Genomic DNA, 5,100 nt, shown 5'->3' with positions numbered 1-5,100 from the left:
ATAGAGTGTCGTCTGGAAGCTGGAGTTGGGGTTTATATAGTCCATGCTGGTGCGATGGAGTGGGGCGTCATCTTCCTATTTTCGGGCTGCGTGTCAAAGCGTCGATGTGTCATTCCGATAATGGGGTTATTGTACCAGTGCATGTGGAACACGTGGTCTTTCTTAAATCGATCCTTTGTTTTGGGATTGCTGCGCGTGTGGCCGCGTGTTGTTTTAAGTTCATCTAAATGTTCGTTTGTTTATTAATGGTCTTCTCCAAGTAGCCGTAGAAGGGTACGTGTTGGTATGTCGTTTCAGGGATTGTGATTAGAGTATATCGTCCCGGTGATTGTCCTTGTCCGGATGCAACTGCTATCCATAAACTATTAAGGTTTAATAGTTTATTTTAGGCGAGATGAAGTGCTGGTTGTAATGGGCGTGCTGCGATGTCTTCCTGTAGGTGAGGGTCGTCTTGGGTGGTTAACTCTCCCCCCCTAAAATTGAAACTCCTTCGCACTGTGAAGGGTTTATATCTTCTCCAAAGGATATATCCGATGGCCGTAATTATCAAGCAGCTGGTAAGTGTGATGTGTATAGTTCCTTCAAATCCCGTCGTGGTGGTAGGGATATCGAATTCTCTGCGTGGTTCTTGTATTTCATCTACATGTAGGATGGGTAGTTTTAGTACATGTAATTCTTCCTTTGAATATGTGATGAGTAATGTTTCTTGGTTAACGATTCTTCCCATAGTGAAGGTTTTGCCTTGTATACTGCACTCGTCATTTGTTACAAGTACAGATTTGGAAATTACTATATTTTGTTGGTGTTGAGGGCATTGTGCTTGTAATGTTGTTGGTTCGTTGCGAAACAGGTACATCATATTATCTCCAATGACATGTGTATATTCTTCTGGACATATAATCTGGCGTAGACTACAGTTTTGTTCGCTGTGGTTTTCTAGTACGGTAGTTGTGCAGTCATCAATAGAGTTGAGTTCCTTGTTGCATATGCTGAGGCTGTCTGTAATAACTTGGCACTTGTGTGCATTATACATCTGCTTTCCATCTCTCAATAATCGTCTCGGTAGGAGGTGGGGTTGGAAACATTTATTGTTAGTTTTGGAAATGATGGGAATTATTTCGTTATACATATAAACGGTGCGTTCTACTAAAGTTAGAGAGAGAATAAAGTGTAAAGTTTGTTTAACTTTAACGAATTTAACTTGCAAAAAGCGTTGAATAATATCAAAATCTTTAGAAGGTAGTTGTTCAGGATTTACATGTGAAATAGATTCCATAAATACCTTCGGTTTTATAATGCTAGGGTGGTACATTCCATGAGAGGCAAACGTGATAGCTTCCGTAATTCTAGTTATTAACTCGGTAATAGTTTCCGTCTGATAAATCAAATGTGTAATCAACAAGTCTGTTTTATCTTCATAATGGTCATGGCTCATTTGAGACCAAAGTACCAATTGATTATGTGAAATATTTTTTAGTTTGCCGTAATAATCCTCCAATGTTCTTGAACTCAACGAGATTCTCTTTTCATTTATATTTTGGTTAGTTTCAATTCGTTGCACTAATTTATCCAAATCATTATCATCTAAGTTTCCCGTAATTCCTTTAATTATTGAACCGAGTCCGTTTATTAGGCCTCTTTTATTCCTATTTATAACTAAATTATCAATTATCTGATTATTATGATCTATTAAATATTTCAAACGTTCTAATCCTACGTGTGGTAAGGTTACATTGTTACATTTTATAAGTTTATCGTAATTAATTCCTAGTTGTTGCGATTGTTCAATTAGTTTAGATAAATCTAGGGTATGAATGACGTGCCACTGTCCTTCGACGGCTCGTGCATTTCCCAGGGGCGCGACGATGAAGTGCTCATTGTCTGCTAATTGGCGGATCCGTAGCGCTTGCGTCATGGCCGTCAGCCTGAAACAATTTAACACTGTCTTTGTGAATTGTTGTTAGGCCTCTCAGACTTTTATATTCAAGTACATTATGTGGTAGTATTTTAGTAATAGTGAACGGTCCTTTAAATTTATTTTTATGTTTACCCCGTGCGGTAACCTTTATAAGTATCTGTTGTCCCACGGACATTTCTTGCTGCGTACGTGTTTTGTTTACTCGTTCGCGTGTTTTATTTTTTGTTTTATGCTGTAAATCATGTATCAATTTTTTGAGTTCTTTACATTGATTTGCGTGGTTGGCTACGTAGCTTTGGGTAATCACACCATTAGGTTGTGGTACTCTGTTCCCATGACAAAAGTGTACCTCGTTTGGTGTATGTTTAGTTACACCATGTATGTTATTATTATAAGCATTCAAGGCTAAATTAATTTGGGTTTCGGATGTTACGTTCGGTATTGCCGTGCGTATTAATCTCAATATTTCTGTCAGAGTGGAGTGAAAGCGTTCTATATCAGCTTTTGATTGTGAATGACCAGTAGTAGTCACATGTGTTTTAATATTGTACGTTTCTAATAACTCTCGTGTCGTAGTGGACGTGAACGTGGTTTCACGATCTAAATGTATTTCTTTCGGTATACCGATTAACGAAAATATTTTAACAAGTATTTCACATATGGCGACATTGTTGTCGACAGTGATTAAAGTACAAGATGCCCATTTAGAGAATCTATCTACAATGGTTAAGAATTTTTGACGTCCGAAATGGTAAGTATCAATCTGCCATATTTCCATTGGACAATTGGGGGTAACGGTAGCCTCTAATGGGGCAGACTTTGGGTGTCTTTCGTATTTAGAGTTTTGACATATTATACATGTTTTTAAAAAATCTTTTATTTTGGTCCGCATGTTATTGAAATAGTGCGTCCGTTTTATTTTACTAAGTAAGGCATCTAGGCCCATATGACGTTGGTTCTCGATATGCGTCGAACGAATTACTTCTTTTTGTTCTTCTAAATTTATGGGTTCAATCTTAACATTTGTGAAACGTATTAATTTTAACGAGTTCTTATCAATATTTTTTCTATAGCATTCGCTTAAACACTCATATAGTCTATCATTATTTATAATTACTGCGTATTTATCCTTATCTAAACATGTTTTAATCAATTTTAAAAATACCGCTTCCGCATTTGCTAAAGGAATGCACCATACAAGGTCCGTACCTTTTTCTTTAGCTCTTAAACTATTCTTCTCAATATCGCTTAATTCGATAAAAATCCTATTCATACGCGGGGGTGGGTGTTCGTTACGAATTGGGATTCCACCCTCATGGTCATCCACATTGCTATGCACGGTGTCAGTGACACTCTGGGCACCCGAGGTGGCTTCTACTCGTAATGAATCGTGCTCCTCACCGTCCTCACTATAATGAATTTCGACCCTTGAAAGTGCGTCGGCTACATGATTATTACAACCTCGCTTATGTCTAATTGTATAATCATATTCTTGGAGTTTAAGTCTCCACCTAGTAAGTTTAGCATTGGGTTCTTTCAATTTGGTTAACCATACTAACGGTTGATGATCCGTTTCTATAATAAAATGTTTACCATAAATATACGGACGGAATTGCTGGAGGGACCATAGTATACCAAGCAATTCTTTTTCCGTCGTATTATACTTGGTTTCCGTTTTCGACAGTGTCCTAGAAATATAGGCAATAGGTTGAGATTTTTGGCTCAACACAGCCCCCAGAGCAATGTTACTTGCATCTGTGGTTACAGTGAATTCTTCGTTAAAGTCGGGATATTTTAATATTGGGGCATTCATCAGTAATTCTTTACATAGCCTAAATGCATTTAAAAACTTTTCGTCTTGGTTATTTATTTTTACGTTTTTCGGGTACATTCTGTGAGTGGTTTCGTCACTCTGCTTAAATTTGGGGCGAATTTACGGTAGTAACCGATTAGTCCTAGAAAAGATTTTATATCCCTGACTGTCTTTGGTAAGGGAAATTTTCTTATAGCATCAAGTTTTGCGGGATCAGGTTGCAGTCCATCACCATTAAGAATATGGCCTAAGAATTTAATTTCTTCCTTGACAAATTCACATTTATTGATATTTATTTTTAAATTTGCTTCCCGCAGGGCGTTGAAAACTATTTCTAAGCGCCTGAGGTGTTCTTCTTCGTCGTTGGCATATACTATAACGTCATCTAAATATACCAAACATATTTTCCCTATGTATTTACGTAATACATTATTCATCATACGCTGAAATGAAGCAGGAGCATTTTTTAATCCGAATGGCATTCTAACAAATTCGTAGTGTTGATTAGGAATAGTGAATGCTGTCTTTTCTATGTCTTGATCGGACATTTTGATCTGGTGGTACCCACTTGTCAGATCTAAAGTTGAAAAGTATTTATTACCATGTAACTGTGAAAAAATGTCTTCGATGTTTGGGAGCGGAAACTTGTCACTACGTGTCTGTTCGTTGAGTTTCCGATAGTCTATGACCATCCTCCACTTTTTTATACCCGATTGGTCGAGTTTTTTCTCGACGATGTGGACAGGGCTTGCCCAAGGCGAATCGCTTGGTCGGATGATTCCATCCTTTAGAAGTTGAGCGACTTGTTTTTCAACTTCAAGCCTCTGTTCGTACGGTAATCGATAAGCGCGTTGATACACGGGCTCTTCCTTAAGTAATTTTATTTCATGTTTTACATGAGGTGAGCAATTAACTACCAGTTCTTCAGAGAATAAATCCCTATTTTTCTCCAATAACTCATCAAGTTTACTCATATCCATTACATGGAACAACTGAACTTGTTTGGTTGGAGTTTTTAAAATATTATTTGAGTTGTTTAAAATTAATGTTGCATTCATTAATTTTAACATATCTATTCCCATTAACACATCGTATTTATGGGAAAAGTCAAAAATATAAAAACGCATTTCAGCATTATTATTGCCGAATACTTTTCTCCAAAATGGCGTCACGACTGTACCTCTATGGGCGGTCGTAGAGTGCGCTGTTTGTACAGTAAACTCTTCATTTATATATCTACAGTCACGAAACAATCTATTATATACATTTTTAGTCATGAATGATTTGGAGCTTCCCGTATCAATCAGAATTTTCATATTTAATGGCGCTACTATATATGGTAGGCCATTATTGATATGATTCAGGTGGA

This window comes from Hesperophylax consimilis, unplaced genomic scaffold (genome assembly GCF_061612785.1).
Source record: "Hesperophylax consimilis isolate HC1 unplaced genomic scaffold, BYU_Hcon_1.0 scaffold_34, whole genome shotgun sequence".
Taxonomy (NCBI): domain Eukaryota; kingdom Metazoa; phylum Arthropoda; class Insecta; order Trichoptera; family Limnephilidae; genus Hesperophylax; species Hesperophylax consimilis.
Note: the sequence above shows the minus strand (reverse complement) of the source record.